The 14,434-nt window shown below is 37.8% G+C and overlaps 1 protein-coding gene and 1 long non-coding RNA gene across 4 annotated transcripts in view; one reads left to right on the plus strand and one right to left on the minus strand.

Annotated features, from left to right (window-relative positions):
• ESR1 (estrogen receptor 1) overlaps positions 1–14,434 on the minus strand; it is a 307,128-nt gene that overhangs the window by 218,180 nt on the left and 74,514 nt on the right.
• LOC114006862 (uncharacterized) overlaps positions 1–14,434 on the plus strand; it is a 28,386-nt gene that overhangs the window by 8,200 nt on the left and 5,752 nt on the right. The window lies entirely within an intron of this gene.

Raw genomic sequence — 14,434 nt, forward strand, 5'->3', positions numbered from 1 at the left:
AAAGGTTTTAACTACAGAACTCTTTGTTCTTTATTCAACTTAAGGGTCAGTTCCTATTAGAATAGGGTGGAGTGGGGACTTGACCAGAAATGCTGGTCTCATAAAACTTGATTCTCCATCTTTAATATAGATTATAAAAGTCACTGTATAAACAGTCTTCGAATCAAATTAACATCTTCATTCTTCTATTGCATAATAGCAATTGGCAATCTAGTCGGCAGAACTAAAAACTCTTAATTAAGTACAAAACCACATGGTAATCCCAACATCCAGGCATAATTATTATTCTTAGAATTGTCTTTATTAATAGAGACAAACTGAGGAAGTAACAATCATAAACAAAATTTATCTGGACAGACGTTAACTTTAAGCAAAAGGTACATTTTTCTGGTACCTTAAAGGAACTTTTAAGTGTTTTGTCTTCTCTGGAGTTTATATAATGTAATATATGTTGTAGATTTTAGTCCTAAAAAAAGGATCACAAATGAAGTCTCAGAAGAAAATATTTAATAACCAGTCAAATTAAATATTGCTTTGACTCACTTTCTCCCCCAAAGCCAGTTGTTTTGCAAGCTAAAAGATGGGAGAGTTGAATTGGGTCAGAGGCCAATTGGCTGTGTCTTATGTTTGGATTGGCTATCCACAGAAGATGTGTATCTTTATATAACCAAGTGAAAGTCCTGAACTAACATGTTTAGTGCAGAAAATCTGCTGAATTTGTACAATTGAATCTGTTCCTTAAATGAAAATAGATGCACAACAGGATCTTGTTCATAATGCAAACCTTTTGTGACAAATTTGGGTTTTCTTCTGCCCAAAATACATTAAAACTGTGAACTGATAAACTGGCAAAAAGAAAAATTTAATAAGCATTAATACACAATTAAATTCCTTGTAACCAAACCTAATTTACAACTACTTGTAAGTCTTCAACTTATATCCGAGGAAGAAAAACAAAGCAAACCAGTTTCTTTTTTAGTGAGTGTAAATTGGTCAATGTGTGTTAATAAAGCAATTTATTTAGGTTGCCTTAAGAAGACACTCCTCTGAAAATTTTATATTTGGTCTTGTGAAAATAATGCATAAGAAAATCCTATTGAAATAGAGTTAAGTGTTTTTTAAAAAGCATCTATTATATTAGTGAAATATACTGCAATTTTGCTAAAAAGACAGAAGAACTTTGCGTACCTGCGGCCAGACTGACCCCAAATATCAGTCTGTGCAAGATGTGACATTCAGGTAAAAAGTGGAGGGGGAAGGAGATGAGTGAAACATAACCAGAAATACACAATAGAGAGGGAAGACACTCATAGAGGGGAGTCACAAGTGAGGCTGGCTCCTGGAGCAACAGAAGGACCCATGTGGAGCTGTTCTCCCAAGCGTCTCTGAGATTCTTTTCTCCTGACTTTTGCTTTTTCTTTCTCTTCTCATTTTCTCTCTTTTAATAGCAGCGGTCTTTTCTTCATTATCATCACACAGAAAATCCTTATTTGTTAGTTATGAAAATAAACACTGACCCACATTCAAAGAATTAAAAGGAATACAAAAACAGGCCAAATTAAAACAAACAGTAGCCTGAGAGAAATCTAATAATGTGGATCTTTCCATTTGTCACCCTTTCCCTGCAGTAATTTTCTGGCAATTTCCTCAGGCCAAAGCTCTTTTCTGAGCTTCATCCCTGCAAGTCCACCTGCCCCTGGTCCATCTAGACTAGGCACTCACAGAGACTTCCAATTGGATGTGTCCCAAATAAAACTGACTGTCTTCCATCCTCACCAATCTGTTCCTAATTCACTACCACACCATGAAGTTTGAAGCATGAATGTTAGTCTAGATTCTACCCTCTTCACTCAACCCTCCCTCCTCACTCTACACACCACCTTCCACACCCCCACAAACACACATGCACAATCAAATCAATTATTTTCTAGCTCTTTTTCAAGCAAAATCAATATTGCCCTGGACCCACCATTGCTATCTCCTACCCCAATTATTCCAACAGCCCAATGCATAATCCTGGCCTCCAGCCTTCCCTTGCCAGTTATTCCCTCACCATGCTGCCAAAATGATTTTTTTAAAATTATATCCCATCATGCCACTATCCTGCTTTTATATTCTGAGGCTCCTCTGGGCTCTAAGAATAAAATCTAAATATCTTAACACATCTTACAAAGCTCTTATTAATTCCTTTCCTAGCCCTCTGTCTGCACTTTCTAAGTCATGCCCAAGTTCCAGCCAAGTCTTCCCATTCAAACCTACCATGCCCTTTTATCTTTTTTTAAAAGATTTATTTATTTTTAATTTTATTTATTACTATTCTTTAATTTTGAACAGAAAATGACAGACAGAGAGAAAGGAAGAATGAGAAAGCAAGTCACCAAGTCTGGGACTCGAACTGTGATTGGCCATGTGGGAGTCCAGCGCCTCAACCACCATACCATCTGCCAACCCCACCCAATGTGTCCTTTCTCACTCCTGGGACATTGTACAAACTCTTCTTTCTCATGCAAACACACCATCCTTACTCTTGGCCCAACTGGCTCCTACTCTTTCAAGTGTGCCGGCCATGTATCAGTTCCTCTGCAAAATCTTTTCTGCCTCTCATCCCCACCAGGCCCACTTTCTGTCCTATCCCACCACTTACCACATTGGGTTTTGCTTGCTGCCTCAATCTCAGATCTTTTACTTCTTAGTGAGTATAAATAGGTCAGTGTATGTTAATAAAGCAATTTATTTAGTGTGCCTTAAGAAGAAACTCCTTTTAAAATCTTATATTTGGTCTTATGAAAACAATGCATTAGAAAATCCTATTGAGGGACCAGTAGTTGGCGTAATGGCTATGTCACTGGACTCCCATGTAGTGGACCATGGTTCGAGTCCCAGACCCAGTGGCTTAAACTCACGCCAACCGTGTGTGCGTGCATGCCCAAAATCATGAAAGGAGAAGGGATTGTGGCATGGCCATCCTCCCTGGGGGATGATTTCTTGCTTTCTGTCTTTCTGTCTTTCTCTGTCTTTCTGGCGAGCACACACACCCTATAGCAAACACTTCTCAAAAAAAAAAAGAAAAGAAAATCCTATTGAAATAGAGTTAAGTGATTTTAAAAAACCAACTCATGTCTATTTTATTCATGAAACATACTGTATTTTTAGGCTTGGCAAGGGATGAGCCATGTCTGTTTTGTTTTGTTTTGTTTTTGCCTCTGAGCCTGTGCCTAGCATATTCCCCCACACATAACGGGACTCAACAAGTATCTGTTATCTGAACAAAATGCAGATATAACACTCTGGGTTGCCCTTCAACTACTTCTATCTGTGGAGCACAGGCCTCAGGAAAGACAGACTGGAGTTTTACAAAGGAAATAAAGACTGAGAAGATAATGGGCCTGAACAAAGCAATGACTCCCACAGCCAGGACCCCAAAACTCAGAGACACAAATATAAAACTTGGTCCTAAGGGAGGTAGGAAGAGCAGGATAGCAGCTGAATGGGAGCTCCTTCTTCAGTACCAAGTGGAGCCAGACACTTGCACAAAAGAGCTGCTCCCAAGAGTGATTCATGAAATCATGTATATTTTCCATGAATTTATTCTACCACTATTTCTATTTGGATGCCTTATCAATTTTCTGAGTGCATTTTATGATTGCTCCAAATAAAAATCAATATATACTAATTATTTCAAAGCAACTTGTTTTTTTGGGGGGGAGGGGTTTGTTTTTGTTTTTGTTTTTATTTTTTTGTTTTTGGGTTTTTTTTTTTTTTTTTTTTTTTTCTATTGGGGCCCTGGGCCCTTTTTGCTATAGGGCACCTGTGCTCACCAGAGAAACACAGAGAAACAGGCAGAAAGTGAGAAATCACCCCCCAGGGAGAGGAGGATGGCAATACTGCAATCCCTTCTCTTCCACTCTCCTCTTGGGATTTTGGGCATACACACACATGTCCCCAGCGTGAGTTTTAAGCCACCGGGTCTGGAACTTAAACCATGGTTGACTACATGGGAGTCCAGCAATGTGACTATTATGCCATCTGCTGGCCCCCAAAGCTAGTTCTTTATAGAAATGTCTTCCCAAATTAAAATGTTATTTTCCCCTCTAATAATTTTGGTTATGTATGCATTTTAACATGGTTCACTTTACTAATGATTTATTTCCACAGAGTATTTTAACTTTCTTAAAATTTGTTTCATGATTTCACTTAACCTTAAAGATTAGCAGCTTCTTCAATTCATCTCCTTGCTTGCTGCTATCACCAGAGAACATGTTCTGCTGTAAATCTAATGAGTTTATTTTGCTACTTTCCTTAGATAATAAAAATTCTTATAAATGAACTATTAACTAAGTCAAAGTACTAACAGACAAAAAGCTGAATCTTGATCAAAAGGTTTCTTACACCTAAGATGTATCAATTCCTCAGCAACTGGTTTACTTTATAAGAAAGACTGGGTTAATAGTTGAATATAAAGATATTAAAAATACTTTCAGGGCCAGCAGGTGGTGTGGAGGTTAAGGTGGCTGGATCCCGCATGGCCATCTACACAGGTGGAGTCCCAGACCCGGTGGCTTATAAATCATACCAGGTGCATATGCATGTATACCCACAATCCCGAGAAGATAACGAAAGAGGAGGAGTGTAGTGTGGCCGTCCCCCACAGCGAGTGCATTCTCACTTTCCTTCTGTCTCACTCAAGCAAGCCCATGCATCCTCTAGAAAACTGCTAAAAATTTTTTTGTTTAGATCATGGCCCACGAACCTGAAGATCAGCTTGCCTAATTAATGCAGTTCTGTGACCTAAGTATATAATGCAATTATTTTTTCTTTGTTTCTTTCTTTATAACTTTGTGGAGTCAGAAGGCATATTTGAACAGTGCTTTCCAACTCTTTCTATTTCTACTGGACACATTTCAAAGTGCTACATAAGCTCATGATGGTCCAAGGAAGCACCCATGGATTTAAGCTCACAACAGCTCTCAGAAACCAAATACACAGATTTGTGATCAGAAAACTTCAAAACACTTGACAGCACCGTTTACTTCATGATGTTCTATAAATGAGCTCACTAAAGATATACACGATACTATAGCAAGTACACTGAAATCAAGGATACTTTCCTGACGTTAGACAAAAAGCCAATTACAAAAACTGAGGAAAGGTTTTGCAGTGTTATGGAATAAACACAACAATCCTTATCAACACATGTGAGGATTTAGTTAACTGCTCATCTTTGAAGATATGTAAATAAAAATAAGTTTTCAAGGGCAAATTAACTCTACATTGCTTAAGGAAGGTCCCTACATCAAATAAAAGCCAATTTTAGTTCATTGCAGATTAACGACCTCATTGGCAGATTCCAACAAAATAATATTTTACTTTTATGGTCCTATTCTTTTAAACCTGATTAAAACATAAATTTAGCTAATATCTACAAAACTTGGCTACTTTTACCATCTCTTTATTAACTCTGTCAGTGAATATTGGCATAAACTTAACAAGAGTTTATTAGAATTTGAAGTATCCAAGAGTTTTACACAAATAAGTGGTTGCCAAATAAGATGTCAAAATCTGGATTTTTTTCTACTTTCAAGTACATGTCAATGTGTATTTATAAAGTGTTAATCATATTTCAATTTTATTTAGAATCACAGCATCCTGTATAGTGGTCCAAAGGGAAATCTATGATGTCTTAATTTTATCCATAAAGACTATATTATCCTTTAGGTATTAAGGTACAGAAAATGATGTCAAAACATAGCCTCAAGCACTGACATTTGAGAAGATAATAAGAACCTCCTCATGAATTTTCAAAGCACTGTTATGTAAACCAGCAACTATACAGACCTGAGAAGTAGCGTCTAGGCAATGTGCCTACTCCAGTCTACCCATTGCACACTTGTGCTTACTTCCCATCTCAGAGGCCCTTTCAAGAGCTTGTCTGATGAAGCATTTTCTCTACTAAGAAAACAGATTCTTCCAGGTGCTAAACATCATGTGCCATGTTACACATAAATTATTTTATTTAATCCCCCGATAACTTTATGAGAAAGGAATTATATTTACCCCCATTTCACAGATGCAAAGCTATAGGGACCAGCCAGGTGACATGGTAGTTAAGACAGCTGGATCCCACATGACCAAAATTCCAAGAGGAGACTGGATGAAAAAGGATTGCAGCATGGCCATCCTCACTGAGAAACTATTTCTCACTCCTCCCGCTTCCTCCATCTCTCTGTGATAATGCATGTGCCCCATGGCGAAAACAAACAAACAAAAACTATAATAAAAATTATAAAGCCTTCTCAAAGCCACACAGTAAATGGCAGATGGGTTTTGGACCATGGTCTGCCTTAATCCAGGCTTACCTCTTACCTCTTATCCATCCCAATAACCTTCATACATGGAAGGTCCAACTTCCTGGAAGGGCAAATGCTTCACTTGAGAATGTGTTCTACTTTCTGGGCAGCAATAATGGTAGGACTTTCTGCAACCTTCTGACCATTAAGGGTTCTGCTTCTTAGGAAGCTCAATGGATAAAAAAGTAAAATATGAAGGCATCACACAGCCCATCCCTACTGTCTTCTATTTAACATATCTGCAGGATAAATGCTAAGACTGACCAAATTATGAATCCTTTGGGCAGTATATTTTCACTTACTTCACAGGAATGGAGTGCACAGTCCAACTCTTTTGGACATTACTGGACAGAGGAACAGAAGTTTTGCTCTTCCTTCTACTCTAAGAAAAATATTGATTCTTGCATTATCCACGTCTCCCCATCCCTGGCTCATGACAGATGCTTTATCTTGGTGGTGCCACATGCATTATTTACTATAACCTAAGAAAAGCAGTTTATGGAAGTTGCTGGGTAGAATGAAAGAGCAGATTTCAAGCAGTGATATTGCAGACCACAGGTAAAAAAGAAAAGGAAGGAAGACTGGCAGGATATTTGTTATGGAAGTGAGAGTTCAAAAGACTTTTTAAATGAAATAGGAATGAGTGATTATCATAAAAAGTGGAAGTTTAAAAGAATTTGATGCAAAAGCAATGGGAAAAAAATCATAGCAAAGCATGCACTGAATATCTTTGAATTTTAAAACTAGATGTGACCAAAAGAAGATGTAAAAAAAAGTTCTAAATAGCCTTGTCAAGTACTTAGGGCTAGAGGGAAGAGGAGGAGAAAGTCAGATTCTGTGGGTTTGCACCAAAAGGTCTTGAAAATTGTTCTTCCCATTAGTCAGAAAGAGGGTATTATTTGGGAATGGGATAGAAAAAAGAGGTGTGGGACAATTTTTAACATGTTGTATTTGAGATTCCAGGATTACACCAATAAGAAATTGCCTTGCGGGACCAGCAGTTAGCGTAATGGCTATATCGCTGGACTCCCACATAGTCGACAATGGTTCGAGTCCCAGACCAGGAGGCTTAAATTCACGCCAGGCACGTGTGTGTGCATGCCCAAGATCCCAAGAGGAGAATGGAGGAGAAGGGATTGTGGTGTGGCCATTCCCCCAGGGGGTGATTTCTCACTTTCTGTCTCTCTGTCTCTCTCTGTCTGTCTGTCTGGCGAGAGCACGTGCCCTATAGCAAAAAACCTCTCCAAAAAAAAAAAAAAAAGAAAGAAAGAAAGAAAGAAATTGCCTTGCAAGTTACTGCTGATACAGTACTAAGGCTCGGGAGTCATGTCAAAGTGAAATTGGAGAGCATATTGTCCAGCAATTCCCCTTTCAGGTATCTGCCCAAAAGAATTGAAAGCAGGGACCCAAACAGATGTCTGTACACTCACTTTCATAGCAACATAACTCACAAGAGCCAAGAAGGTGAAAATAACCCAAGTGTCCATTGACAGATAAAAGGATAAAGAAAATGTGGTATATCCAGATAGTGAATATTATTCAGCCTTGAAAAGGAATAAAATTCTGACATATGCTATAACATGAATGAACTGTGAAGACATTACAGTAGAAGAACTATTACACGATTCCACTTCATGAAGTACCTAAAACAGTCAAATTCATAGAGCTTGAAAGTAGAATAGGCCTGTGAAGCAGGAGAATTGGGAGTTGTTGTTTATTAGCTACAGAGCTCCACTTTGAGATGATGAAAAGTTCTGGTTGTATAACAACATTAATGTCTTCGTGTTGCTCAGCTTCATACATAAAAATGATTAGTCAAATTTTTGTTTTTGTTTTTGTTTTTTTCTTTAGAGAGATTCTTGCTATAGGATGCATACTCTCACTGGAAAGGCAGGGAGAGACAGAAAGCAAGAAATCACCTCTCAGAGGGCTTAGCCTTCTCCTCCATTCTCCTCTTGGGACATTGGGTATGCACACACACACACACACACACACACACACACACCTAGTGTGAATTTAAAGCCACCTGATCCAGGAGCCAAACCGCAGTTGACTATGTGGTAGTCCAATGATGTAATCATTACACCATCTGCTGGTCCTTAAAGTAGTCAATTTTTGTTATGTACATATTACCACAAAATTTTAAAATGTCGGTGGAATTAAAGGATGCATCTACAAGAGGAAGGGCAGGAAAAGGAATCTACGTTGGCCTGTCCATATTCCCATCTGTGTGACAAGCACTGGGCCCAGGTACTGAATAGCAGTGCAGCACACCTCCTTCCCATGGACCAGGTGTCCTTTTGGTTAACGTCACCTCTGTTTTATGCAATCATCACCGTGATGGACTAGGTAACTCTAATTCCCATGTTATAGAAGCAGAAACTGAGACTCTAAGGGGTTCACTAACTTGTTCAAAGTCAGTTGGCTTGTGGGACACAGAGCCATGATTGATATCTAGATCAATCGTAAGTCCTTGTTCTTCCATGAACGCCATGGTAAAGTTGTTGAAATGGCAAGAGTGTGATAACTACTGGACAAGGTGCCTAAACATTGTTATCTTTAAACTATAATAAAACACAATCTCTTAGAGCAATTACTGTATCATATCATTGGGAGGGCATTCTAGAAAGAGCAAAGAAATCATTTCCAGAATCTGTGATCCCTAACATTCTCTTAGTTATAGCTCCCAAAATAGGAGAGATTAATCACATGAAGGTACTCCTTAGTAGATTATGATACATAAAAATATTCTGAAAAAGCATTCAGCACACTGAACCACCAAATAAGAAGAGAAAGAAAAAGTAGGGTATTAAAGAAAATAAACAAGAAATTTACATCCTGTGAAAGAATAACTGCAGGAATAAGTTTGGAAATAAATTTTGACTCAGAAATTAAAGCAAATATTCTCCGATTTACAGCCAGTGCTATGAGCCAAACAAAATGAAATCGAATTTGGCTGTCTCAGTGAACACATTCCTAAAAATCCAGCAAAGACATTCAATGTGCCATGATTTGAACTATTTCACAACCACATTTGTATGTAATGGCATGCAAATAAAAATGGCATGCCATAATAATGCATCCCAAATTTTATTTTTACAGCTAGTCAATTCTAGTTTATCTTCTCAGTGACATCAACCACACTAGTTGGCATGCTACGTTCATTTTTAAATGAAATTTTAAAATGATCATTTGTATCTAAGTACATTTTCAATGGAAGGTTTAAAAAAAGTTCTAAGACAAAAATCATCCTGGAAAGATTCTTTTTCTAAATAAAATAAAGTAAAGAGGAAATTCCCTATGCGCCCTTAAGAAACCCCAGTCTGCTAAAAACTTTGGCCAGGGAAATGACACGATCTCTCTTTTTTGTCCAGCTTCTCGCTTACCATCTGCAAAACCACAATTGTTTTAAGCACCTGGCATAAGATCAAACCAACAGCTGCAATAAAGGAAAACATAATGAAATCAGTGACCACCATCTCATTGTAATACCCCAGAGACAATGAACCACTTTTGATAATGCCTCTCGGGGCTCAACAAATAAGCAAGTTGCTGTTCTACAGCCCAGAAAGGACTTTCTGAAATTGCTCCTTCTGGGACAGTAGATAAGCATCGAGCAAAGTGGAGGGAAGTGTGACACCCAGTGCTCTTAGTGCAATGCCAGGCTGCATTAGACTCACCCCCAGACCACCCCGCTCTGCTCTGTCCAATCATCTCCAGAGGCTTCTTCCCACTTGGACTCCTTTAAAGACCAGACCTACTGTCCAAAAGTAGTAGGAACAAAGTCAAACTCTTCTTGTGCTAAGCTGAAGAAGGAAGAGGAAAGCGATCTGGTGATCAGAACAAGAGGGTAGAGGTCTGGGTCAGGCCTCTGGGTTCAGCTTCAGGACTGTGAAGTAATCCCCCAGCCAGGGGTCCCCTGCAGACCCCAGTGCCACTCAGGATAGAAAGCCTCCAGGGTCCCCCATCTCTGTCTGGATAGGGCCTCTGGGTTTAGCTTCAGGGTTGTGATGTACTCCCTCAGTCAGGGCTCCCCAGCAGACCCCTGTGCCAGTCAGATACGCAAGAGTCTCCGTCTTGTTCTGCTCTGTACCTCCTGACTTTTTTCTGTCTTTTTGTTTTTAAAAAAAAAACAAACAAACAAACAAACAAAAAGCAGTTTTGTTTTGTTTGTACCTTTCTCGGGTTAATTGATTTCTTCCTTCACCTAAGATAGAAAGCCTCCAGGGTCCTCTACCTCTGCCTGGGTCAAGCCTTCACATAGCAAGCATGCCCCAAGGTTTTCCATTTTTAACCCAATTTCATTTTCTGCAACATAATTTTTAATTTCATTCTCCCTTTTTCTTGTAGTACTTTTCTTCTTTTTTCTTTGCTTTCTCTCCCTCTATTTCCTACTCTTTTTCTTTTACCTTACGCTCCTATTTTACTGCTCTGCCCTTACCCACTGACTAGAGATTACTAAATGAATAGTAGATGAATTCTGAACATTGTGAGTTTTAGGAAATTCTTTGCATCTCACTGTAGTGGTTGCAAAAATAGTGAAATTCCCCTTATAAATCAAGTTGCAAAACTCCTGTTTCTTTTTGTTTGTTTGTTTGTTTTTCCACACTGGAGAACAGAGTAGAAGAAAGAAAATAGCACTGAATTATTTCACTATAAGGAAATGAATGGGCTCACAGTTTCAAAATCCTTTTCTAACAAGTTAAGCAGAAGTGAATACATTACCAAATGACTAAGAATCAGAAAAGAGCCTCAAGAATGAGAGAATCAAGTAATACATCTTCAGCAAGGGAACACTATAACTTATCTCCATGTAGGGAGCTATTAGAGAATATCAGCAAAATGTCAAAGAAAGAATTTAGAATATTTGTGGTAACAAAATTCTATGAGATGCAAGAGAAAAGAGACATTGAGCTTCAAGAGATGAGAAAGTCTTTTCAAGAAATGAGAGAAGAATTGGACACTATAAAAAAGAACCAAACAGAACTGTTAGATATGAAGGCTATGCTACAGGAAATTAAAACCTCCCTAGAAAGTATTAAAAGCAGGCTAGGCTATGCAAAAGATCAAATTTCAGAAGTAGAAGACAAAACTTCTAACTTAGAAAAAATTATCAAAAATACTCAAAAAACAGCCAAGAAAACTGACATCACATATGAGAAATACTAGATACCATGAAACGCCCAAATATCCAAATAATTGGTATCCCAGAAGGTGAAGAATCTAATAAGGGCATGGATAATCTATTCTACAAAATCCTGGAAGAAAACTTTCCAAGACTAGAGAGGCACTCAAACATACAGACCCCAAAAATATGAAGAACCCCAGATAGAATCTATTCAAGAAGATCCTCTCTACAGCACATTATAGCTAGATTGACCAAAACGACCGACAAAGACAAGATACTAAGATTGGCGAGATAGAAACTTCAAATAACCTACAAAGGCTATCCCATCAGGTTAATACTCTCATGGGATATAATGCAAGCAAGAAAAGAATGGGGAAATACATTCAAAGTGTTAAATGAAAAACAATTTCAATGAAAAATACTTTACCCGGCAAGCGTATTCTTCATATGGGAAAAGAAAATGAAAATGTTCCTGAATAAATAAAACCTGATAAAATTCACCAACTCCAAACTACCAGCTCTTGAAGAAATCTGAAAGGAGTAGTATACCAAGAAAACTAAAGAGACAGACAGCAACAAGGGAACAAAAGACAACCAAGAATATGGCAATCTTAATTTTAGGGACAATTCTGGAAATATCGACAATAACATTGAATGTCAATGGATTAAATTCTCCAATCAAGAGACACAGACTGGATGAATGGATTAAAAATCAGAAACAGTCCATCTGCTGCCTACAAGAAACTCAGCTCATGGATAAAGACATACATAAACTGAAAGTTAAGGGCTAGAAAAAGGTATTCCATGCAAATGGAAACCAGAAAAGAGCCAGAGTCGTTGTACTGACTTTGGACAAAACAGACTTTAAGACAAAAGCCATAACAAGAGACAAAGAAGGGCATTATATAGTAGTAAACGGGCTAATTCACCAAGAAGATATAACACTAATAAACACCTATGCACCAAATTTAGGAGCACCCAAATATATAAAGGAAAGACTAAAAGATCTAAAAGGAGAAATAGACTGTAACACAATAATTGTTGGAGATTTCAACACCCCATTATCTCCTTTAAACAGGTCAACGAGACAAAAAATAAGCAAAGAGATCCAAGACCTAAATGACAGCATAAATCAGATGGACTTGATAGACATCTATAGAACTTTCCACCCAAAAAAAACACAAAATAGACGTTTTTCTCAGCCCCACATAGTACTTTCTCAAATACTGACCACATAACAGGGCACAAAACCAGCCTTTACAGATTTGAAAGCATAGAAACTATATCCAGCTCTTCTCTGACCATGATGGAATTAAACTTGATTTTAATCTCAGGAAAAACCCTCAAAAATACACAAATACATGGAAACTAAACAACCTACTTCTTAATGACTTCATGACTACTGAAGAGATTGACTGAAATCAAAAGATTTATGGAGGCTCCCTCTCCTAGACTCCTGAAATATTCAGACAAGAAGCCATTTTAAAGCTGAGGTGTAAAGCTGAGGTGTGTTCTGGTGTGTTCACGTGGAGTGCTATTTTTCATTTTTTAAGCATAAAAATTTTTTTTCTCTTTTTTGGTAGTATTTTTCTCATTTTTTTTCCTTTTTGCTAATTTTTTTATCCTTACTTTCCCACTCTAAGCTTCACTCTCCACATAATGAAAGTCTAAATAGGCCTAGGTGCATAGCAGCCAAGCATCTGAATACTTATAGAATCATTGAAATCCTCACTGCCTATTGAACCTCCTGCTTTAATGAAGAAAGTTCTTTTTATCAATCTGAACTCCTAATCTTACTGTGGATACCACATTGCAAAGCTCAGTGGAGGATATATTTTTGTCATAAATTGACCAGAAACAACCACAGAGGCACAAAAACCATGAGAAATCAGAAAAATATCTCTCCCCTAAGAGAAAAGAACAATCCTTCATCATCCACAGACAGTACAGTAGATCTCATGGAAATGTCTGACAGAGAATTCAGGATATTCATAGTGACAAAACTAAATGCGATGCAAGAGCTGAGAGATAATAAACTCCAGAAGATGCAGGAGAAAAAAGACAAATGAGTTCCAGGAGGTGTTGAAATTCTTCCATGACCTGAAAGAGGAAATACACACCATAAAAAAGAATCAAATGGAGCTATTAGAGATGAAGGCTGCCATTCAGGAAATCAAAACCTCCCTCTAAAGTATTAAGAGGAGATTAGTCCATGCAGAAAATTGAATCTCGGATGTTAAAGGTAAAACCTCTCATCTAGGAAGAAAAACATTAAAAAAAAAAAAAACTGAGAAAATACCACAAAAAAGGAGAGTACTATGCAAGAAATACTAGACACCATTAAGTGCCCAAACATCTGGGATAATCCATATCCCAGAAGATAAGGAAACTAACAAGAGAAAGTCTTTTCAAGAAATGAGAGAAGAATTGGACACTATAAAAAAGAACCAAACAGAACTGTTAGATATGAAGGCTATGCTACAGGAAATTAAAACCTCCCTAGAAAGTATTAAAAGCAGGCTAGGCTATGCAAAAGATCAAATTTCAGAAGTAGAAGACAAAACTTCTAACTTAGAAAAAATTATCAAAAATACTCAAAAAACAGCCAAGAAAACTGACATCACATATGAGAAATACTAGATACCATGAAACGCCCAAATATCCAAATAATTGGTATCCCAGAAGGTGAAGAATCTAATAAGGGCATGGATAATCTATTCTACAAAATCCTGGAAGAAAACTTTCCAAGACTAGAGAGGCACTCAAACATACAGACCCCAAAAATATGAAGAACCCCAGATAGAATCTATTCAAGAAGATCCTCTCTACAGCACATTATAGCTAGATTGACCAAAACGACCGACAAAGACAAGATACTAAGATTGGCGAGATAGAAACTTCAAATAACCTACAAAGGCTATCCCATCAGGTTAATACTCTCATGGGATATAATGCAAGC

This window comes from Tupaia chinensis, unplaced genomic scaffold (genome assembly GCF_000334495.1).
Source record: "Tupaia chinensis unplaced genomic scaffold, TupChi_1.0 Scaffold000014_1, whole genome shotgun sequence".
Taxonomy (NCBI): domain Eukaryota; kingdom Metazoa; phylum Chordata; class Mammalia; order Scandentia; family Tupaiidae; genus Tupaia; species Tupaia belangeri.